The sequence below is a fragment of the Polypterus senegalus genome, chromosome 1 (assembly GCF_016835505.1).
Source record: "Polypterus senegalus isolate Bchr_013 chromosome 1, ASM1683550v1, whole genome shotgun sequence".
In the NCBI taxonomy this organism is placed as follows: domain Eukaryota; kingdom Metazoa; phylum Chordata; class Cladistia; order Polypteriformes; family Polypteridae; genus Polypterus; species Polypterus senegalus.
Window position 1 is genome coordinate 72559457 of NC_053154.1, and position 26340 is coordinate 72585796.

The window sequence follows — 26340 nt, forward strand, 5'->3', positions numbered from 1 at the left end:
AACAAGGGTGTTAAATGTTTATTCACACGATCTTCACTCATTAGAGGGAGGAGGAGATGCTGTAAGACATCTAATGTCGCATCCTCCTCAAACTCCACTTTTCCCACCACGGCCAAGATAAAACCAATGACCCCCCAGCAGGAGCCGTTATTTGACCAGAAAATCTAGAGCAGCATGCTTTTGCCCAGGAAAGGGCACCATTAAAACTCCATTTATCCCAATTATGAATTGCCATTTTTTTTAATATTAACAAATTAAACATAGTTCTCCTGGTTAGAACCCCAAATCTTTTTCTTGTTTTTTTAGTGCGGTATTTCCACACTATACATTGAGTGCATTACACTGCATGTAGAAAGAACCAGACTTCCGACATGCACATGCAGTTGTCGGTTCAAGAGCCTCATGGATTTTTTAAAAGCTGTGAGTGAATTCAGGGAACTACAAGACTGTATGACTTGCATAAGATTCACATAATCTCTTATGTAAAAGATTACCCCCTGATTTGCAGCTTGAACATATTCCAATTTATTTGTCATCGGTGTCACCAAGTTTGTTGTTTACCAGAGAGGTTTGAGTTTTCCATGTATAGCTGTTATTGATTTCTTTGAGATTTCTCAGCATTTGGATGAGGTGATCATATAGACTTCTTTATTGAAGAGTATCATGACAAGACTGAAAAATGCACTTGGTTGCTCTGATCTGCTGGATTCTAAAGCTGCCATGTCTTTTTTATATAGTAGTGACTAAAATTTCACATACTGTACATATCCCAAAGATGTCTTACTAGGTAAATAACCACCTTGACATTATTATATGCAAAAATGGTCTAATAATGCTCAGGACAGGATCTGGAATCTGATAAAAATAACACCATGCAGTGAAAAAAATTATACATATTTTTATATATTTTGCCACTCTAAGGTATCCATCCATCCTCTTCCGCTTATCCGAGATTGGGTCGCGGGGGCAGCAGCTTGAGCAGAGATGCCCAGACTTCCCTCTCCCCGGCCACTTCTTCTAGCTCTTCCGGGGGAATCCCGAGGTGTTCCTAGGCCAGCTGGGAAACATAGTCCCTCCAGCGTGTCCTGGGTCTTCCCCGGGTCCTCCTCCCGGTTAGACATGCCTGGAACACCTCACCAGGGAGGCATTCAGGAGGCATCCTGATCAGATGCCCGAGCCACCTCATCTGACTCCTCTCGATGCGGAGGAACAGCGGCTTTACTCTGAGCCCCTCCCGGATGACTGAGCTTTTCACCTTAGCTTTAAGGGAAAGCCGAGACACCCTGTGGAGGAAACTCATTTGAGCCACTTGTATTTGCGATCTTGTTCTGTCGGTCACTACCCATAGCTCATGACCATAGGTGACTGGTACAATTGAAAGCTTTGCCTTACGGCTCTGCTCCTTTTTCACCACGACAGTCCAATGCAGAGCCCGCATAACTGCGGACACCGCACCGATCCGCCTGTCGATCTCATGCTCCATTCTTCCCATACTCGTGAACAAGACCCCAGGATACTTAAACTCCACCACTTGGGGCAGAATCTCGCTCCCAACCCAGAGAGGGCACTTCACCCTTTTCTGGCTGAGGACCATGGTCTTGGATTTGGAGGTGCTGATTCCCATCCCAGCTGCTTCACACTCAGCTGTGAACTGATACAGAGAAAGCTGAAGATCACGGCCTGATGAAGCAAACATGATAACTTCATCTGCAAAAAGCAGTGACCCAATCCTGAGTTCACCAGACTGGACCCCCTCAATGCCCTGGCTGCGCCTAGAATATATGTCCATAAAAGTTATGACAGAATTGGTGACAAAGGGTTCCAACTCTCACTGGAAACGGGTTCAACTTACTGCCGGCAATGTGAACCAAGCTCTGACACCGGATGTACAGGGACTAAACAGCCCTTATCTGGGGTCTGGTATCCAATACTCCCAGAGCACACCCCATAGGATTCCAAGTCCACAAAACACACATGTAGACTGGTTAGGCAAACTCCCATGCACCTTCCAGGACCCTGCTAAGATTGTAGAGCTGGTCCACTGTTCCTCCTGAATCCGAGGCTCAACTATCTGAGGAACCCTCCTCTCTAGGACCCCCGAATAGACTTTTCTAGGGAGGCTGAGGAGTGTGATCCCCCTGTAGTTGGAACACACCCTCCGGTCCCCATTCTTAAAGAGTGGGACCACCACCCCGGTCTGCCAATCCAGAGGCACCGTCCCCAATGTCCTTGCGATGTTGCAGAGGCGTGTCAACCAGGACAGTACTACAACATCCAGAGCCTTGAGGAACTCCGGGCGTATCTTATCCACCCCCAGGGCCCTGCCGCCAAGGAGTTTTTTGACCACCTCTGTGACCTCAGTCCCAGAGATGGGGGAGCCCATCTCCAAGTCCCCAGTCTCTGCTTCCTCATTGGAAGGCATGTTAGTGGGATTGAGGAGGTCTTTGAAGTACCCAACGACCCACAAGGTCCCGAGTCGAGGTCAGCAGTGCACCATCTTCACCATATACAGTGTTGACACTGCACCTCCTGAGATGCTGGATGGTGGACCAGAATTTCCTCGAAGCCGACCAACAGTCGTTCTCCATGGCCTCCCCAAACTCCTCCCACGCCTCAGTTTTTGCCTCAGCAACCCCCAAAGCCGCATTCCGCTTGGCCTGCCGGTACCTATTAGCTGCCTCCAGAGTCCCACAGGACAAAGGGTCCTGTAGGACTCCTTCTTCAGTTTGACAGCATCCCTCACCGCCGGTGTCCACCAACGGGTTTGGGGAGGGCCGCCACCACAGGTACCGACCACCTTACGGCCACAGCTCCAGTTAGCCGCCTCAACAATAGAGGCACAGAACATGGCCCATTCGGACTCAGTCCCCCACCTCCCTCGGGACGTGGACAAAGTTCTGCCGGAGGTGGGAGTTGAAGCTACGTCTGACAGGGGACTCTGCCAGACATTCCCAGCAGGCCCTCACAAGGCCTGACCGGCATCCTCCCTCACCATCGAAGCCTACTCACCACCCCTCTCTTCACTTGAGTGTCCAAGACATGTGGCTGCAAGTCCGACGACATGACCACAAAGTCAATCATCAAACTGAGGCCTAAGGTGTCCTGGTGCCAAGTGCACATATGAACACCCCTATGCTTGAACATGGTGTTCGTGATGGACAATCCGTGACGATCACAGAAGTCCAATAACAAAACACCGCTCGGTTTCAGATTGGGGGGGCCATTCCTCCCAATCACTCCCTTCCAGGTCTCACTGTCATTGCCCACGTGAGCATTGACGTCTCCCAACAGTACGAGGGAGTCCCCAGAAGGTATGCCCTCTAGCACCCCCTCCAAGGTCTCCAAAAAGAATGGGGACTTCAAACTGCTGTTCGGCGCATATGCACAAGCAACAGTTAGGACCCGTCCCCCCACCCGAAAGCGGAGGAAAGCCACCTTCTCGTCCACTGGGGTAAACCCCAATGAACTGGCTCCAAGTCGGGGGGCAATTAGTATGCTCACACCCGCTCAGTGCCTCTCACCGGGAGTAACTCCAGAGTGGTAGGGAGTCCAGCCCCTCTCAAGGAGATTGGCTCCAGAGTCCAAGCTGTGCGTTGAGGTGAGCCCAACTATATCTAGCGGGAACCTTTCGTCCTCGCGCACTAGCTAAGGCTCCTTCCCCTTCAAAGAGGTGGCATTCCACGTCCCAAGAGCCAGCATCTGTAGCCGAGGATCGGACCACCAAGGTCCCCGCCTTTAGCCACCACCCAACTCACACTGCACCCGACCTCCTTGGCCCCTCCCATAGGTGGTGAGCCCATGGGAAGGGGGACCAACATTGCCTCTTCGGGCTGTGCCTGGCCGGGCCCCATGGGTGCAGGCTCGGCCACCAGGCGCCCGCCATTGAGCCCCACCTCCAGGCCTGACTCCAGAGGGGGGCCCCTGTGACCCGAGTCCGGGCGAGGGAAAACGCCATCCAAATTGCTTGTTCTTCATAGGAGGTTTTGTTGGTAGCTTATAAATATTCACAAGTGCTGCAGAGCCTTCAAACAAAACACAAAGCTGTAAAATGAGTTATAGAACAAACTGAAATTGAACCATTATGTTAAATCATGTGACTGTGATGCCACTGGCCATCAGTCTTTGGTATAGATAGTAAAATTGATGCATACAGCACTGTACGATGAAAATGCTGAGTTATTCCAGGTGACTTAAGTCACACAACACTCCAGCAGGGTGCAGTAACTGTGTGGCAAAAAAGAAAAATAATTGCGATCAAGTGGAAAGACAAGAAACACATGAGCTCCCTAGCACTAATCACAATTCTAGGTGCATTTTTATGTAATTTTGGCTATTTTTATGTGTTTTCCTTTGATTATGTTCTCCTCTTTTATTTATCTTAGTTTTGTTTTAGCATTTGCTGTATTAATGGAATCATTAGCATATTTCCAGGGAATACGCTGCCATTAACTCAAATATAAATGCAATGGTTATATACTTGTAGACTGTGGAAGAAATAACAGACATCTTACATGACCTGTAGGCTGACTACAAACAATTTCCCTAAGAAACATAATTTTTCTTATTTCATTTTCTTGCTGAACTCACTGTAACATGTAATTGGCTAATAAAGATGGCAAAATTTAACAACAGTAGTAATATGGAATCTGCACTTCATGATATTTCCTGCAGAAAGGTCCTGCTTTTGATTAATTTTCAACCAAATACTTTTAAGTATGTCCATACGTAATACGACATTTTTGGCTCATTCTTCCTTGAGTAAACATAACACAAAGGAGGTTTAATTGCAAGCTATTTCCTCTGTCACCTTACAGTCCATTTTTTTAAGCTACTGATGATGTTAGCAACTTCAAATCTTTCCTCTTGATATTATACTATGTACTATTGTACTAATATGGTCCATTTTAAACATTATTATTTATTCTATAGTAAAATGAAAACTTACAATATATATTTAAAAGCCCTGAAATCTAACCATTCACTATACAAGGCCACCGTATGTCTGAACTTTCAAACTTCTTGCCTTTCTCATTTTTTTTGATCAATCAGGGTGTTGTAATGGTATTCTAAAGTTACTGTATTATTTATTACTTTAATAACTCTTTAGTGAGGTCACTACTATAGTGCCAAAAGAAGGACAGTGTGAAATGAAATGATTCACTACAATCAATATGAGAAACATATGCTGTTTAAAATCAACTTAGGATGGTTTCTGGATTTTCTATGCATTTTTTGATTAATAGATTTTAACCTGACCAAATTGTACCTGATATATAAACTGTTAAAATGTTTACCTACCATAAATTGCTGTTCAATGTCATCTTTATCTTTGCTTATAATGTTGATAAAACTTCAACAGTATGTTCAGGATATTGAATTCATCTTTTCTGCTTAAATATTAAATGCAAGTTTTTAGTCTACTCTAGATTGGACAAGGGCATTGCTACATTACATAAAATAAAATAAACAACATGATAAAAATAAACTAAACATGATAATATTAATAATGATATTTTATAGTCGGAGGTCAAAAAGAACAACACATTGGCTTTGGATAGGAATCAGATATCTAAAATAAGGACTGGCTAAAACTGAACATATTAGCATCGTGCATGCTGAAATTGAAGGATATCATTGGGAACACATGCACAGGGAGACAAGGGCCTTTCTCATCCATCCAGTTCATCAGGGGAGGGAAGACGAGCAGACCACACAATCATGGGTGATGTGGGTAGGAAATTATTTATCCCACAGGTCATTCAGATGACCCTGAGGCCTGACATTGGCATATGATCTGAGGAGGCGAAGATGATTATACTGATAGCACTAAAGGTCCCATGGGAAGACAGTTGCCAAGAGGCCTCAGAGAGGAAAGACACCAACTACCAAGACCTGATCCAAGAATGCAGGAACCTGGGGGTTGGGATGGTGCAGCCCTGGTTATTCTCTGTTGACACTGGATGCAGGTGCTTACCGGCACAGTCTATGTGGAAAATGCTCACAGCTCTGGGACAAGTGGGAAGAGAGAGGAAGACAGCTCTTCACAGGATGGGGAATTAGTGGAAAGAGCCTCTTGTTGACTTTGGAACAGACGAGAGTTGAGCCAGAAGCCATGAGAAGTTGGCCAAATGACTTGCCATCACTGCCGACCCAGCAATTAGAAGATATCATGGTTCAGGGTCAAATCATCTGAGCAAAGTTGGAAGTCATCTGATGACATCTTCTTCTGGTAGACATCTTCAACCAAAAGTAAGTGACTGAGAGTATTAACATGAGAATATATTTAATAATTAATGATGGGCTTATGTGCATTCACTTTGCAATAAACACCATCTTTCCAAAGTGTATATGTTGTACACTAGTTCACAACTTGTGAAACATCAATATATCACAAAATGAATCAGATAAGGAAGAAAAACATACTTGAAACTGCACAACTCTTTTAGCAATAACAACCATAAAGTGCAACCATACAGAAATGTGTTCATATCAGGTGAGGAGATGTCATGTTATGTTACAGATGATGTAATTAGCACAGAACCTAAGGCCTTGGGACCACTTGACTGTCACTTTTATAGGATTATAATTGGATTATAGCTAAGCCCCTGTGTGGTTCAGGCACCACTACTAAAAAGGTTAACTGAGTTATGACCACATAAATATACTTTAATTTGAGACACTTGATAAAAGGGTTATGAAAAATTTCTTCACCTGTTGTACTTAAACTTTTATATGTCTTGTTTTTCTTAACAAAACCTGTATTAATTTTAATTATACCCTTACCATTTCAGTTTGTATTGTTTGTGTATAATACATATTTTGTTATATCTTTACTATTGCAAATTCATTTCTTTCTCCTCATGGTCTTAACCCAGCATTGTAGGAAATCTAGTTAGTTGTGCCAGTCTTACATTGTAATGTATTCTCCATTCTTTCAATTTTCTGAGCAAATTAACCAATTTGGGATCAGGGAAGGGCAGTGGAAACAATAGACACAGAGCAGTAGTCAGATTCTGAGGTAATACCAGCCTGTTGCAGAGGCAACAGAAGCAAAGTCACATCTTTATGCCAGTGCAAAAAAGGGTGCCACTTGCTCTGCCAACTAATGTTTAAAATGAATAGAGACACCTACATGATATTAGAAAAAGAATTACAAACAGCACTTAGGCCAGAATCAAATAATGTGGCTGTGAGTGCTTTGAGATGGAAATGCCACCTAGCACACCACAAAATTCAATACCTAGGAATGCATACTTTCTGCAATAGGATGTCTGAATAACTAAAATCATTGCCATAAAAATATTTTTTTCTTGTTTTCAGGGGCAATCTAATATAATGTCAGTGTAGTGGAAAGTATGATAGAAAATAGGGAAAAAAGACATCCACAGCTCCAAATTCAAGCACTCAAAAATAATTTAGAAAAAACGTTAAATTAAAAGAAATAAATTGAAAATGAAGAAATACAAAGAAACAAAACCAGAAGGCATAAATCTATACTGAAAAATATATAATTGATAACGCAAGAGAAGTAAAACAATGGCATTTTAATAGGATGGATAAATGGCTATATAAAATTGTATTTTGGAATTTTACTTTCTGTTTAAACTTTTGACACACCTAGAACACCAACTATAAAAACAAACAAAACAGAAAAAAATTAAATAAAGAAAATGCTGAAAAACATGTTGAAGTTCATTGAGCAAATATGGCACCATTGTTTTAGTAGCTTTGAAAAGCAATAAAGACTTGATTTTTATATCCTTCAATGGCAGCAGATTCTTTTCAGAAATCATTATGAGTTTTACTCTGATTTTAAAAAAAATCCATCTTACCTCAACGTGAGGTAACTAATATCAGAGGCTACACACAGGCTTTGAAAAAAATGAACAATGAAGTCAAATTTATGGGGTCTATGCATTATAAAGGTTCTTGTATCAGTTATTCAAAGTCAGTTTTCAGACTGGAACAGTTTGTGAAAAACTCCTGAACGTCTACAAAATACAGGAAATGGATCACCAGCACTTAAATAAGTGTAACCTTCTGATCCATATGACCGTGGCAAAGATTAGGCAGTGTCACAAAATGAGTGGATTGAGATTCTAGGACTGGAACACATCTGAATCTCAGTCAGCTTGGAAAAACCAGTGGATTACTTCATCTAGCATTCCCGTTAACACATTGACATCCACACTGGGGTGTTACACGTGTTATCCAACACCATTGCACTTGAGTATTAATAATTGCTAAGACAATTCACTGTGTGCATCTTATGACCAACTAAATCCGCTGACTTATAGCTTACTTAATTTTGGCTGTCCCAATATCGATCCATTGTCAAGTCCAATGCATTCCCTGTGCACATTACTTAAAATCTTGTCAACACTAATTGGCACGGGTGTCTAGTCTAGTGCACAGCAACTATCATTTTGTTTCTAGTTCACCTTCCTTTAGGGATTTCATCATATTTAATTGCCTGTTTTAGAATCTTTTACACACATTCAAGGGCTTGACCTAAACTACTTGTGCCCACGACCGAAAAGCAGCCTAGCTTTGAGCCTTTCACTTGACATTGAAATGAGGTCAGGTACAATTTATTTTAACTCGTACCAGAATTAGTCATTTATTATATGCATATACACATACTGTAGATATACAAGCACCAAATGTTAGTGTGCTTACCCTCCCCCAGTCCCCTGCCAGGATCTAAACATGATTGATCCTGCCTCCCAATGCCTTCCTTCCCTACTGAGATCATGGCCGTGTGTTTGTGTCTGTGTTTGTTTAGTGCTGTCTTATCTTTTTTCCCTTTTTTCCCTTTTACATCCAAAGCTGTGGGAAGCCTAAATCTCATTAAATCCCTGGGCTGAATTTGAAATGGTGTTAGCATTAAACTTTTTTTTTTCTATGTACTCAGTCAGTTCAATACTTATACTGCATCCCATGATTCACATTGCTTTTAGTGTTTGCAGTTTTGTGAGACTAAATAGCTAAATTTTATCCACTTGTTCCTAATAAATTACCATTAATAACATTTGATTTGATTCTGCCTTCTGAATGTTTCCAGATGTTCTGATTATGTTAGGGGAAGCCTTGAATTTTGCAGTTTATATTCAATTTCTTAACTATTTGTTGTCATGAGTATATTTGAAATCATGCCAAATTCTTATGTTACACAATAAAGTTATCTTCAGAAAGCAGATTTACATTTTTGCTTTAATATTTAATGCTGTAGTTTATATTGGCACCAAAGATATACTTCTCAGAATAATACACAGCTTTTTTATAGAAATAATATTATGATGTTTTCTTTTTAAGTAGGTTGGCTTCTTTCCCAGATTCACTACATTACCTTCAGTATGTAACTTTTTTGAGGTCTAAGTAAAAACAACAACAAAAAAAATCCTCCAGTTTTATTTGACTCTGTTTAGTAGTTTAGTCACTAGTCTGGGAGACAAGGTTGTAAGAATCTCATGGCACTGGGCGCAAATTTCAACAAACTTTAACTTTTACTAGAAGTAGAAAATCTTTCCAATGTGAATACTGTATTTAAGCATTAGATTTTGTAAAAACAACTTACATTACGCACATAGCACAGTGCTCTAACTGTTGAATATTATTTGGGGAAACTCACCTTTGGTATTAAAATGCTGATAAATGAAGATACTGTAAACTGATACAATTCACTGAATTACAATGCAAGACTACCTTTGATAAGTTATCATAACAATATAAATTTTCAGTATAGGGGGAAATGAGGTATTCCCGGAACAGTAAAGTATATTAACCCTAATTTAGTCATGCTGACTTAGTCTTAAACAATAATAATTAGTAATCTTGTATTTTAAACATGACTAAATTATCCACGGTGTAAATTATGCAACCACTTAATGTACTAGGATTAATTACCAGTCACATCTTGTGGCTGAAAAACACATACCTATATCAATATATCTTCTAGCCATAGAGCTTGGTTAAACTGTATCTTCAACCAGCAAATGATCAATTCAAGTGAAAAATACAGTCCTATTTTACATCAGATCAGGCACATTGTCTTCATAAAGTAGACAGCTTCTGCTTGATTCAAAATGCAATACAGATACTGTATTATAACTGAAGAACAGTAGATATTCTCTGTATTAAATAAAAACACAAGGTATTCTTTCTAACCCCACATCAAGTGTCAACTGCGCTTGTCATTCTTCCTTTGTGCTGCAGTGTTGTGTGTGGTGGATGGAAGGGGTAAAAGGACAGTTCCTAGCTCTTTGATAGGTTAAAGGTTTTGACTATTCTAGTGCATCCAATACTCTGATGTACAGCGCTGTGCATGCCTGATTTTTTAAATTATGTTTCTGCCATTCATGCAGAACCAACTGGGTCTCATACACAGAATTAAAATTACATTCTGTGCAACCCCTGAGACTCTTGCAGAAATACACAGTCTGTTTCTGTCCACCTCTCTTATGTTTATACAACAATTGAATAAAGGCTGAAAAGTGTTTAAAAGCTCATTGTTTAACTCCTGTCTAACTTACCATTACTTACCAATTACAATCAATGTAGAGAGAAAGAGCAATATACTGACACCTTATTAGCACGGTTTTACAGAGAGACTATTAAGGAGAGGACTGGACTATTTACCACAACTTCCAGGGTATTTGCTAGAACTGTGTTCCTGTCACTTCCAGTCTAATTAAAGCATTGACACAGTGTGTTATAGAATAAATACAAATATAGTATGAAAATAAGAATGAGCATAAACACAAAAAATATACATTTAAAAACAAAAGTGAAATATGCAATATTTACTAAATATAAAGTTTAAATACCTAAAAGCACATTTCAAATAGGATTGCTTTATTGTATACAACATAATTCAGTATGAAGATGACAACAATTTAATTTGGATGAAGCACTTCTAAGAGCAAGGGATGGTGCATGTACTCCAAGGATGAACAAGTGCCACCACGGACACCCAGAAGATAAAAAAAATACTGAACAGACTTAGTGATGACAGACCAAAATACTGCAATTAAAAGGAAATCAAAAAGAGCAATATGAAACATCCTCAGTAGCAACTGTAACATGAGAATGTTATGCAAAAATAATGTTTCTTCGGCTTGATTTAAATGTTGAGATGTTTTTCTTTAGTACCGGTGGCTAGTGTTGTTTGTCAAAATTCACCAAAAGATTTTTTTAAGTGAATACGCTTTGTTTGAACTTGACCTTGGACATTTTATAGGAAATTTCACCTAGGGCTGGCTTAGATAAACATTTTTTTTACCAGCACCCTGTAGTGTTTTGTGAGGTTAATGTGACATCACAGAGCTGTTGCTGCCATGTGCAGAACTTTAATGTACGATTACTGTAAGGATACTGCCTAAACTGGTTCATGTATGGTTGATGACACAACCTGGGGCCTCATGTATAAAAGGTGCGTACGCACAGAAATGTTGCGTAAGAACCTTTCCACATTCAAATTGCGATGTATAAAACCTACACTTGGCAAAAGCCACGCACTTTTCCACGATACCTCATACCTTGTTGTACGCAAGTTCTCCGCTCGGTTTTGCAGACTGGCGGCACCCAGCGTCAAAGCAGTGCTACTGTTCCTGTGTGCTTACACCTTATTTTCCTGAAGCGGCTTTAGAAATACACTGAAACTAACTGCATATTGATTATTAGTGTAACGCATCTGAGTGTAATTAACTTGTAACAATATAATGGTCCAGGGAATAGCCATAGTACTCCAAATACCATAACTGCTTTAGCGTTGTTACTCTCACTTCTTCTTCTTCTTCTTCTTTCAGCTCCTCCCATTAGGAGTTGCCACAGCGGATAATCTTTTCCATATTACTCTCACTGCACCACTCGGAGTATTTATATCACTGTATCTGAGTGTGAATCACAGTAGCAGCTGATCGGAAAGAGAATTATCAGTATACAGCTTCAAGTACATGCTGTCTCAGCCACGGCAAAACGTTTCAAAGCCTTTCTTGAACGGACCTCGCGGTTCAGAAACAGTTTCATCCCAAGAACTATAAACGCACTCAATCAATTGCTCCTTGTAGAACTCTTTGTACTTATAATCACCCCACTGTAAACTTGCACTACAGTTATAATATCGCACAACCGGAGACACTTTATAAAGCGCGTATTTACATATGATGACGATATCATTGAAATGCAGCAAAATATGTTTATTATATTATACAGATAAAACTTTAACTTCATTTAAATAATCTATATTCTTCACTGGGAGTGTCGTGAAGGATAGAATAATTAAACATTTACTACTGAAGATATTTCAATGTTCCTTAAACGTTTTGAAGAATCGGCGCTCCCCAATTCTGGGTATTTGGGGAAAGAAAAGCAAGGACTGCAGTGGCGGCTACGCCAATATATATTGAATATAAAACAGAAAGAGAAAATAACAACACAGCTAAAAACGCAGCAACAAATTTCGGCAAAAGTTAAATGCTTGTGTCATGAGCACGAGGCGGCTATGCAGTGTCTGCAACGGACGTGGCCATCCACCGTGCATAAACTACCTTACTGACATTGGTGGGTGAAAGAGCCACCGATTCTTTCTCTGCCCAGTGCCACCACAAGCCTAGAGCCGCCCCTGAGTACTGCTGCAATAAATTATTCATCGAATACACAATCACTGCGCCTTGAAACTGTAATATCACGAATATAATGGATTCTGGGTCCAGTTGGAGGAAGATAGCCTGTTTAAGGAACAAGTACTGATTCACACACACAGAGCACATAGAAGATCAAATACAAAACAAAGCATTTAACATGCTACTTTAATTAGGATGTGATTTGAGAAACTGGTTAATTAATCGATTTTAAGATGAAGTTTATGATGTTCTACTTTAATGACAAAATAAACTACGTGATTAAAGTGGAAATGTCGAGATTGAAGTTGACATTTCGTGCTTTTTCCCCACCGTGTGCCTTTTTTTCTCTGTACCCTAATAAGCTTTCATATGACACTCAGACAGTGGGCTACAACTCGCCTTTTACGGCGACTTTGATATGTGACTTCTTTCAAGTTTCTCCAACACGCTATGTCACCTGATCAGCTTCCTTTTGTTGATTATACCACGGTTTATTTGAACAAATAGTATGTTTTTCCTTTGCCTCCACTTGGTATTCGCTGAAATTCTTATATTTTCCCCCGTGCTTTTCCCATTGTCTTTTCACAGAAGGCTGAGCTTAAGGGCGATTTATATTAATTTGCATATTTAAAGAGGCGTAATTCTGGGAGGAGGTGGGGCGTTACATAAAGCGCGTGAACGAGCATTACTTTTCACGCTGATCGGGATTTATGTAGAGGAAGAACGTGGAAGTTGGAGTACGCACAGATTCCTGCATCTGGATTTTTCTGTGCGTAAGCACATTTCGGCTTTTGTGCTTACGCCATGTTATACATGAGGCCCCTGGTCTTTACTCCAGCCAGATTTCCCCCATGCCTTTGTTTGAAGAAATAAAAGCAGTATTTTCATTTGAGCTGACCATAGTGAAAATGGTTGTGCATGCATAATTAGACACACGTCACAGTCAAGAGTCAAAACAAGTCCTTAAAGAGTCCCCCTTCTCTACCCATGTGAGAAAACACAGGAGACAATGTGAAACAATAATATAAATCGAAAAATGAATTGCTATTTACATGAATGAATTTCTATCTCCTCTTGATGGAAAGAAAAATGTGAAGTATCTGCAGAGATAAATCAAAAACAAAAGAGACATTCCAGCAGCGTCCAGAACTGCAACTTCACACAATGGAATGATTCAGTCCCATATGGCTGCTTCATGGCATGGCAAATATGTGCTTATCAACACATTTACAAGACAAAAGATGGTGACGGAGAGGTGTGAAGGGATTTAAAGTGGGCTGGGTGTGCACGTTTTTTCGTAGGCTTTGGTAATTCTAGTGTTAAGATTAAATTTACACTGTTCTACTTTAAAGACAAAATAAACTATGAGATTGAAGTGAACATTTTGACCTGTTTTTGACTGTGTCCCTATTTTTTTCCTTTTCTCTATTGCCTAATATGCCTTATGACTTTGATATCTGACCACTTCTTTTTTAATCCGGGCACTGTGCAACTTTCTGATCTTGAACTTTTGAGTTTCTCCGTCACTCTGTCACTCAATCAACTTCCTTTTGTTGTTTATACCACTGCTTGAACCAACAAATAGTACGTTTTTCCTTGCCTTCACTTGGTATTCACTGAAATTCTTCTATTTTCCTCATGCTTTTGCCATTTTCTTTTCACAGAACACTAAACTTAAGGGGCTATTTATATTGATTTGCATATTAAAATATGCAAAATTATTGGAAGAGTCAGGGTGGAGTTGCAGGCACATGTTACTTTTCACGCTGACTGGGATTTATGTAGAGGAAGTGCGTGAAAGTTGGCATAACAATGGTTTTGTGCATCTGAATTTTTTTGTGTGTCCCCACATTTCCACTTTTGTCCATACGCCATGTTTTAGTGTGAATTCTACACATGGCGTTATGCATGAGGCCCCAGCAGATGTGTGTGTTTTTTGGATACAGAAATTCCAACAAATAGGTTTTAAAAAAATAGTGAATTGCTATAAAAAACCACAGGACTTGATCGGTATCATAGTCAAACAAGGATTGCAAGGTGTTGTTAACAAAAGCATAGAGATTTAAAAAAAGCCAAAATGCTGACCAAAAACTGAATCAAGACATGGTAAGCTACAAGTTGTTACCAGAAAACCAGAATCTATGCTTTAACCAACATGTCTTTATAAGCAAGGCTTCATGATACATATCGTGGTCTTTCCTGGAAATCATGCGATGCTTCCTAGCAACCCATTAATTACCTGCTGAAATTCTAAAATGGCGTATTGACGCACTTAAGAATAAACAAAAAAATGAAGCTCTCAACAAAAGATGTTAGTTAAAAACACATTGTAATGAAGCTTGTAATATTTTATGTTAAAGTCCCATGAACAGAAACAAGTTTAAGACAAAAAATGTATTAAAGAAAGTGAGGAGGTTTCCAATTCTTAACACTTTAAAAAGAAATTTCATTAAGTATTTTACATACAACACAATAGTCAAATAGGAAACTAAATGATTTAAAAAGAGAAATAGAAAAAATGCTGAATTTTGCATTTTGCAAAAAAAAACCCAACATACTAGACATATTTCCTAACAGTGGAAGGCAACTAAAATAGCCTCTTTATATAGTGGAGGTGTCTGGGCAGATACTGTTGACAATGAACCAGTTAAGTGTATATGCAAATAAATTGGAACAATTATAAAAGACAAGCTAGAAAACCATCCAACAGAAAAGTAATTAGAAAAAAAGTCAATATGTGTTTTAAGAGAAAAGATGGGATTTTACTGATGTGCTTTAATTTTATGAAAACTCAAGAGCAGCATTTGATCATAACTGAGTGTGTTATATTATTTATCTTGACTTTCAAATTGCTTTTGATCAGCTATTCCAGGAAAGGTTATTCATCAAAACACAAGAGGCAAGAATTCAGGGCATGCTGCTCAAATTATTGCAGAATGGGAATAAATACAGAAAACAAAGACTTAAAATACTGTTTATAAAATTTACATTTCAAGATGACACTTTATTTTGTGAGCAAAATGACTTTAGATGGACATTGAAAAAATGTAGATATAGAGGAAATTAAGTTTATTCTAAATAGATGTACATATGTACATTTACACAAAGGAAGTAGACATTATACTAAACAGCAAAACAACATTTATTTCTATAGCACATTTTTATACACAGGATGTAGCTCTAAGCGTTTCACAAGAAATAGTTACAGAAAAAAAACCATATTCAAATTAAATAAACAAAATAACAACCTAGAAAATAATGCACTTAACGTATGATGGTATGGTATATAATTAATAGAAGAGTAGACTCAGTATGCACAGTATATAATTGTTTTTTTAGTCTCTAAAGATGACTCTGATGATAAGGTCAGATGGAAGGGAGGACAGAAAAGAAAAAAAAACTGGTTTAGCTGGAGAAAAAAAACAAGATTTGCAGGGGTTCAAAGGCCAAATGACCACCCAACAACCATTGGACATTCTACCTAACATAAATATTCTTTAGTAGTTGTTTGCTGTTTTTTTAGGCCATAGCGTTGCTGCCTTGCAGTTAGGAGACCTGGGTTCGCTTCCCGGGTCATCCCTGTGTGGAGTTTGCATGTTCTCCCCATGTCTGCATGGGTTTCCAAAGACATGCAGGTTTGGTGCATTGGCAATCCTAAATTGTCCCTAGTGTGTGCTTAGTCTGTGTGTGTGTGTGTGTGTGTGTGTGCCCTGTGGTGGGCTGGCACCCTGCCCGGGGTTTGTTCCTGCCTTGCACCCTGTGTTGGCTGGGATTGGCTCCAGCAGACCCCAGTGACCCTGTGTTATGATATAGCAGTTTGGATAATGACTTACTAACTGACTTATCTTAGAGGATTCAAAGCTGTGGGTCTATTGGAAAGTTAGGGTACGCAAACTCATTAAAATGTCACAGGCGGCTGCACAGAATTTTGATCAGAAAGTGGTTGCACAAACTGCCAGCCACCATAGAAGAAACGTAAAAGAAAACAGAGAAAAGTAGAGATTAATAATAATTGCAAATTATTGAAGAATAGAAGAATAGAACTAAAAAGAAGTTACTAAAAAATGCAAAATTAAAAAAGTGGGTTTTTAGAAGTTTTTTTTTTTAAAATGATGCAGAGTGTTAGCTTGGTGTATCTTAATAGGTAAGGTATTCCTTATTTTTGGTGCATAACAGTAAAAGGTTGCATCACCACTTCTTTTATTCTTCGGTCTTAAAATAATAACCAAAACTATATTAGAAGATTAAATATTATGACTTGGAATATAGAGGGACAGGCACTTGGTTAAGCATGGTTATTTAAGGCTTTATATACCATTAATCATATTTTCAAGTCAGTTCTAAAGGGCACAAGTAACCAATGCAACAACACTAAAACTGGTGAGATATACACATAGTTTCTTTTTCTAGTTAAGATTCTTGCTGGTGCATTCTGCAGTAACTTCAACCAATGAGTGTGCTTCTTAGGTTGCCCGGTTAGGAGATAGACAAATAGAAGAAGTGCATTACAGTAAATTAGTTGATTAAAATGAATTCATTTTTTAGCATCTTGCAGTGTTATAAGAGGCCTAACTTTTGCAATGTTCGTTAACACTAGAATTACTAGAGCCTACGAATAAACTCAGAGATCCGTCCCACCTTAAAACGCTTCTCACCTCTCCATCAACACATTTTGTCCTTTAAATTTGTTGATAAGCAGGAAACAGCAAGCAGTCTGCTATCACATCCCCCACCCCGCACAGTTTTCTCAGCTCAAGTCTATTTACCTGCGTGTCAGCTGCTTAGACTTGTATAGAGTGAGAAGTCAAGCAAAATGACACCTTTTATAAATACTATATCGTTACTTGGAAGACGTATTTCATGTGTGTTCCGTGTCTACAATAATCTATGCACAGTAAACACATCATTAAAACAGAAATGTTTTTCATGTTTTAGTAATAATTAACAAAATGTAGACATGAAGTGTTGTGACAAATAGGGGGTGCTATTGCTCCCTTGAACCCTTGTCCAAGATGCCAGATACCAGATAAAAGCCCAAATTGTTGACTTTTTATTCACAAACAGTGCACCAAGCACCCTCCTCTCCACAATACTCATAAATAAATTCACAATACTACAAATAATCAATCCTCCACACTCCCAGACGTGTTGCCACCCTTCCACCTAGGTCAGCTCTAACGTCTGGGGATTTCCCATAGTCCTTTATAGTCCCTGACCCGGAAGTGTTTCTAATTCTTCAGTCCATGTTTTCTTATCACTTCATCCTAGAAGTACGTCACTTCTGCTGTCGCTTTGCCTATGACGCACTTCTGGGTTATAAGGCACATATGACTCTCTGGGCCTCCCTGCAGCGTCCCCTGTTGGCCCCAGGGGTATCCAGCAGGTTTGTAGAGGAAAACTCCATAGTCCATGATTCCCTGCTGGTATCTGGGGCACCTCCATGCTGCAGGGAGAGCTCCATCTGGTGGCCTGGGGGTATTGGCCATGATGACAAGCCGCCATAGACCACAGTGTATAATGTGTGAAGCCTGAATTCCAAATATCAAAGAAACACTTTCACAAAAGGTGCAAATATAACAGAACAAATACAGCCCTAGTAATATGGTTAATGTGTGATTTAAAAGTTTAGGCCAGAGTTCATGACTGCACCTAAATTCTTCACTTTTAATGCTAAAGGATCAATTTTATTTCTAATACTCTCATATTTTCCATTTTTACCACTTACTAAGATTTCAGCTTCTCCCTTATTTAGCTTCTGGAAATTACTACTCATCCATTCAGAAATACAGAACAGACATGTCATCAGGTGCTATAGACAGGTGAGGCTGGGTGTCATTTTCAGAGCTGTGGTAGTTCACTTTGTGTTTTGAGGTAATCTGGCCAAATGGGAGCATGTATATTGAAATGGATCCCTGAACTAAAATCACTACAGATAACGAAGAATTTGCTACCTGTTAAATAAGACTGAAACCAATTTAAGAAACTGCTAGAGTCCCACCAATTGACTAAGGTAATTTATAATGCTGAATTTGGGTCTAGTAGAACAAAAACAGATACTGTATGTGGCCTCTATCTGCATTAACCTTCAAGTCATGTACTACTATAAGCAGTAGAGTTTCTGTACTATATTCTAAGGCCTGAATAAAACTTGTCAGTAGTCATTTAATTGTTAAAAAAATATTTTTTCTAGAATGTTACTTTTAAAAGGCAGGTTTGAAATAGGACTATTCATCAAGCACAGATGAGTCTATTTTTCTTTAGTAGAGGTTTACCTGCTGCAGTCTATAGACAATCTAGAAAAATCCCTGTATCTAATGATAAGCTAACCCTAACCCTAAATCTAGTTTGACTATGAAGCCATTTCTTCTATAAGTTCAACTTGTTTGTCTGCAATGTTATTTTCTTTAAATAAAATTAGTAAAAAAAAATTGGCTTGAGAAAATACTTGCTAAACCATCACCTTTTTTACCTAAATGCATTGCATTTTTCATTCTAATAGATGGTGCATCTCAAACAAATGGCAGTGACACCCCTTGTAGTGGGAATTGGAATTACCTGCCTACACTCTAGGTGTCTAGTATGTGGGACCGAGCGTGACCAGGATGATGGTGTAAGACAGGGAGACACGGACACAAAAAGGGTTGGGTTTTTTGAAAAATAAAGTGGCTTTATTTACAGGTGCAAAACAAAAATAACGTCCTGCGGATTTTATATATATCGATACATAGTCCAATACCACAAAGAACACACAAGTCAGGAAGATACTCCTTCAATAAGTGTATACAGGATTCATCAAAACAAAAATATTCAAAATACAGAAAAAGTGTATTGACAAAAATAAACAGTGCACCAATAATCACAACCCAATAAATATCTCCACCAAAGTTAATCCAGGGATATTTATCCAAATATATATATATCCATCCATTTTCCAACCCGCTGAATCCGAACACAGGGTCACGGGGGGTCTGCTGGAACCACTCCCAGCCAACACATTGCACAAGGCAGGAACCAATCCTGGGCAGGGTGCCAACCCACCACAGGACACACACAAACACGCCCACACACCAAGCACACACTAGGGGCAATTTAGAATCGTCAATCCACCTAACCTGCATGTCTTTGGACTGTGGGAGGAAACCGGAATGCCCGGAGGAAACCCACGCAGACATGGGGAGAACATGCAAGCTCCACGCAGGGAGGACCCGGGAAGTGAACCCAGGTCTCCTAACTGCGAGGCAGCAGTGCTACCACTGCACCACCCCCCAAATATATATATATATATATATATATATATATACACAAGAAAAAATATTTGCATTGAGCAAAGCACAAGCCGTAATGCTTGGTAAATTCAAAATGTTGCTCTACCTAGTACCTTTCTCTAAGAAGATCTAGTCAGAAAGACTAGATCCCAGCGTGCCCTGCGGGAATTTGTGATGCCGCAGCCACCCAGGAGGGCTGCCTTCTAGTGTCCCAGAGGAGGTACTGCCTCAGAGATGCTCTCTACCCTGGTTCTTCCATCCAGCTGGCGTCCCGGCTGAGCAATGGCAGAGGCCGCCCATCACAATATATATATTATACTATGTATTATAAATAGCACAATTTTTAAAGTATACAAATGACATTTTTAGAATAAGAGCCAACTTGTATATGATGTATTATTGAATGCATATGAAACAAATTTGGAAGGAAATAAATGTTTCTCAAGTACAACAAATTATTTTTGGCTTAAAATGTAGGCTTATTTTACAGATGTATTTCATCAGTTCTGTTAATTGCTCCTCAACTTTCTCTAAATAAAACAATGTGTGATATTTATATGCCACCAATATCCATGCTTGAAGAGAATGGTCCATAACCAGTCTGCTATACTAATAATATAACGCAAGAGAACATGAAATATCATAGTACATGTAAAGAAAGGCATGCATGATGGTGGGAGGTGTCCTACAAATTCATATATAAATCCTTAAATTCATTATGTGAGTACCCTTACTTAACTGAAAAAATTCCTTTCCCCTTTGGGTCTTATTTATGCATTGCACTTTCTCGGTCCAGTTACTAAAGAGCTTATTGTGTGTACAAATATACAGTAATTAGCATCTGGATTTGAACATGTGCAGGTGTAAGAAAGAGAATTTGCAGGCTGATATTTTTTTTTCATAGAGGTACTTGATAAAAATAAGACAAGGGTTGCCCTGGGTATTTGTTATATTGTCTTCATTCCCTGTTTTCATGTAAATATTAATATGTAAACATCATTTTATTAGAAACAACACCATGATATTTTTCATATATGGAAAGATAGCCCATACTTGTAACATCACATCAGTAATGCTAAGGTAATCAAACACATTCAATTAAGAAGTTTTTAAAGGTTAGACATTTTTAGGCACTGTTAGGCACTTTTTGCAGTCCATGTATTTATGGCACTAAATACAAGAAAATAAAATTCTTTTAGTTTTGTTTAGATTGTCAAACAAATTACAGTAATTCTGGAGTACAATTTTAATGTGGGTGGATTTAGATTAATCTGAATTAGCAGTTATGTTTAAAGAAAATAAAAAACAACAAGCAATAGAAATGTCTGGTAGGCCTATGGCATAATAAGTGCAGGCTTGCCGAGGAAGGCTTTATTCACCTCCGTTATGTTTTTTTTTTTTAGTTTTCTGCACCACCCACAAAAACCTTAAGTGATTTCACATAAAACTGCCAGATGGTGCATTGTTTTCTGTGACAGCCTGGCTTTTACATACAATATAGATGTTCCAGTTTCAAAAAAAGTTAATGTACTGTGCATAAAACATTAGCTTAATTATCCATCTTGAAACTCTGTAGCAATTAATTAAGAACTGTAATTTTAGTGTAATGCTGTATCATTTCCAAGTTATAAAAATTTCCATGTAATATAAAATAGGAACAAATACATCTTGAATTTATCACTGAGGAAAACTCAAATCTCTTGTCCTTTTGTATCCCACAAGCACAAGGCATCATTGTGTAAGGATGTGCCTACCTCTGCAAATAAACCTGTACACACTTGGGAGTTTAAAAATGCTTTGAGCATATTTAAATAAACTGTCTAATGACTGATGCCACTAAATAAAACCAACTACTAAACAAAAGCTTTTGTTTTTTTAAAATAAAGTCTTCATTGTCTCTTATTAGAGTTGCTTGTATCACTTTTTTCTGCAGTGAAAGGAGGAACACATCTAAGTAATGTGGGCAGTAGTTCACTTTGTCTTGTGGTGTTCCACTATATGGTTGTCCTGGAGATGGTTGGTAGTACAGTATGATTAGACTTGTTATGTAACAATGGAAAGAGCCAAAAAATGCCAGGAAGTATTCAATCAGGAACATTTATTTGTGACAGAAGGACCATTCACCCCACAATGTAATAAGTGGCTTCAAATTATACAAATGAAATAAAACTGCTCAAAACAATTAAAGGAACACTTTGAAAACACATCAGATCTCAATGGGAAAGAAATCATGCTGGATATATATATATATATATATATATATATATATATATATATATATATATATATATACTGTATATATATATATATATATATATATATATTGATATGGACTGGGTAATGTGTTAGGAGTGAAAGTTTGATGGAAATGAAAATTATCAACCTACATTGGGCTGAATTCAAAAACACCCTGAAAATCAAAGTGAAAAAATGATGCGGCAGGCTAGTCCATTTTGCCGAAATTTCATTGCAGCAAATCAAAATCATACTCAGTACTTTGTATGGCCCTGACATGCTCATGCTTGTATGCAAGTCTGACAATGTTGGGGCATGCTTCTAATGAGACGACAGATGGTGTCCTGGGAGATCTCCTCCCATATCTAGACCAGGCATTGTCGGATGGACTAAAACATAATGTCCTAGAGGTATTCTACTGGATTTAGGTCAGGTGAGTGTTGGAGCTAGTCAATGGTATCAATTCCTTCATCCCCCAGGAACTGCCTGCATACTTTCGCTACATGAGGCTGGGCAATGTCATGCACCAGGAGAAACCCAGTACCCATTGTACCAGCATAGGGCCTGGCAATGGGTCCAAGGATTTCATCCCGATACCTAATGGCAGTCAAGGTGCCATTGTCTAGCCTCTAGAGGTCTGTGTGTCCCTTCATGGATATGCCTCCCCAGACCATCACTGACCCACCACCAAACCAGTCATGCTGAATGATGTTACAGGCAGCATAATGTTTTCCATGGCTTTCTGATAATTTGGTCAGATACATTCACACCAGTGGCCTGCTGGAGGTCATTTTGTAGGGATCTGGTAGTGCTCATCCTGTTCCTCCTTGCCCAAAGGAGTAAATACTGGTCCTGCTCATGGGTTAAGGACCTTCTATGGCCCTGTCCTGGTCTCCTAGAGCACCTGCCTGTCTCCTGGAATCTCCTCCATGCCCTTAAGACTGTGCCGGGAGACACAGCAAACCTTCTGGCAATGGCATGTACTGTATTGATGTGCCATCCTGGAGAAGTTGGGCTACCTGTGCAACCTCTGTAGGGTCCAGGTATCACCTCATGCTACCAGTAGTGAAACTGACCATAGCCCAATGCAAAACTATTGAAAAATACAGTCAGAAAAGATGAGGAAGGAAAAATGTCAGTGTCCTCCACCTATTAAACCATTCCTGTTTTGGGGGTCATCTCATTGTTGCCCTCTAGTGCACCTGTTGTTAATTTCATTAACACAAACACAGCTGAAACTGATTAACAACCCCCTCTGCTACTTAACTGACCAGATCAATATCTTAGAAGTTTCATTGACCCTAAAGTGTTCCTTTAGTTTTTTGAGCAGTATATAAAGGCCCAAACCAAATCAGTTATTTAAATTTCTGACTTTCTTCCAGCACCAAGTAAACTTCTAAATTGTCAAAGCTTAATGTTCAGTCATCATGCACATATGAAAGCATGGTAAGAACATGGATGAATTTTCTCAAGGACTGAAAAGCCATTTTACTGCAGCTACAAGGCAAAGGGACAAATATCCAAGGAAACATGAACATAATAGAAGTGCACAAATGTTTAAAATGGATTATGAAGGGGAAACCTGATGAGGTCATACAGGAATGAGCAGCCAAGCTAAATGAAATTGTAACACGTAGCATTTCTCTTTTAAGATGGTGACTTCCTAATTCTTTGCCTAATGACTACAGTCTAGTGGCACTTGCATTCACATCATGAAGACCTTTGAGAGTCCTGGACTAAATTAGTCCTTTTCTGGTAGACCACCTGGACCCACTGCAGTTCGCCTATCAGACAAAGATTGGAATATAGGATGCAATTATATATCAGCTCCTCAAGGCTTATTCTCAATTGGACAAAGTTGACAGCACTGTGAGGATTATATTTTTTGATTTCTCCAGTGTCTTCAGTACCATCCAGTCATCCCTGCTAAGGCATAAACTCAGAGATATGCAGTTGGAGGAGCCTGTGATGTCCTGGATAATGGACTATCTGTCAGGCTGAGACTTGAGGACTGTGTTTCTGATATGGAAGTGGTCATCCCAATTGTGAAAGCAATTGTGCAAATGCAGCCATTGAAATGTTTATGAAGCATAAGTATAGTGTTTTAAATTTTTTGTTGCCCAAGCTTCTCAGGTGCTGGTAACCCTGGGCATGTGCCCATGTCCCCACTTCTTTTCTTTCTAAGCAAGTTATTTATGAGACTTTGGTGGAGTGTACTTTCATTTTACTATTTATAATAAGGCAATTTAAGTTCTAATACTTTTCTGCATGTTTTCTGATAATAAGGTATTCAAATAACTTAGTATCTCTAAGTGTGCTTGAATGTATAGTTTCTAGGCAACACCAGCAGTGAAATTACACTTCTTACTATTTTAGAATATCGATTTAATCATGTAATACGTTAAGGAATAAAGAAGATGTGATGATAATGGGAGATTTTTCCTTTCCAAACTTTGATTGTCAAGGACCTCTTGAAAGTTTAGAAGTGGAAACCAAAATACTGTTAATGAAAATGACTGTTTATTCAAACAGTTTGTTTCAAGCATAACACAGGAGAACTTTTGTCAAATAATAAAGACAGATTTTAATAATAAAAACAGATGTATTGGTACTTTAAACAACAGTGATCACATCATTGTTGTCTTTTACCATTTCTACTGACATAAATGAAACATGTTATTTATTAAACTTTATTTAGCATATCACAACCATCACTTTAAATAGGATATTAAATTTCAAAGTTGAAAATGTGACTGGAATCCACAATAAGACAGAAAAGATGCTAATATTTATAGACCAGCCAGCCTTATTTCAGCAGGGCAGCCGTGCGGAGCATGTGTACGGGCTCCGCTCTCATCCCTACCACCTTCGTCGTCACTTTCCCTACCTCTTCATATCTTAAATAATTCTTGAGATACAATTAAAGACTTAAGTGTTAGCTTAAGTGAAAAATCAAGGAAAACATACTAAGTAATTGCAACACAAACAATGACTTAATCAGTTTTAATGAGAAAAGATGCCAACGAAAGAAGAGAAGAAGTGGGCCGCTAGGGTGGAGAAAAGAAGAGATGCTCAGGAAGCAGCAAGCGCATCAACCTCTGAGCAAACAAATGCTAAACGTACAGAGAAACAGTATGAAAACTATGAATGCTTAAGTCAAGTGTATTCACAGCACATTATTATGCAGTGCGCCATTACACATTAACGTTAAGATAAACTATAAAAAGTAGTAGTCCAAGGACAGACTCCTGGTGGACTCTGCTGATGACTTCACTCCATGTGAACCCTTCATCCATCTGTACTTGTTGTCTCCTACCAAAGAATCAACTTGAAATACCAGTCTGTAAGTAAATAGTAGATTTTAGTTTTAAAATTAATCTTTGGTGTGTAATCATATCAAAGGATTTTCTTGAAAATCCAGGTTATTCGTATCATATCTTTTGCTTTTGTCTAATAATACATTTGTCCATTCAAAAAACTGTAACAGTTTTATTTGGAAAGATTTTAATGTTATAGCCCACACTCACTCTGACTGACTGACTCACTCACTCACTCACTCACTGACTCACTCATCACTAATTTTTCAACTTCCCGTGTAGGTGGAATGCTGAAATTTGGCAAGCTCATTCTTTACAGCTTACTTACAAAAGTTAAGCAGGTTTCATTTCGAAATTCTACGCGTAACGGTCATAACTGTCGACCATATATACGGCCATAGTCAGCAGCTTGGTCGCCGTGTGAGGCGGAGTTGCGTCCCACATCATCACGCCTCCCACGTAAGTAGAGAACAAGGAAGAGCTCCAAAGAGCGCTGAACAAAAAACGCATTACACAATTCAGAACGCAGCAAAAGAATATGAAGCGAGTGACGCATACAAGTATATTCATAAGTGCAGCTACTGAGGAAACAAAGCACCGTGTAAACCGTAAGTTTAAATTAAGTTTATAGACACGCTCCCGCTGCCGTTTGTAATGCCTTCGATGAATACGATATTCGCGAGTTTAATGAGAAGACAGGGTAAAAACGAGACTTTTGATCACTTTGTAACAGATTTAAAATTACTGTAACGGAGTTTAAATTGCTGGTATGCCAGGTCTGAGCTACCGTTAAATAAAGCCGTGGACATCGCAAGATCGCACGAGATAGCACAACCACAGCTGAGAAGCTTCGATGCATGTACTCCGAGCGGGTCACGTGAACTCACTTTGCAGGACTGG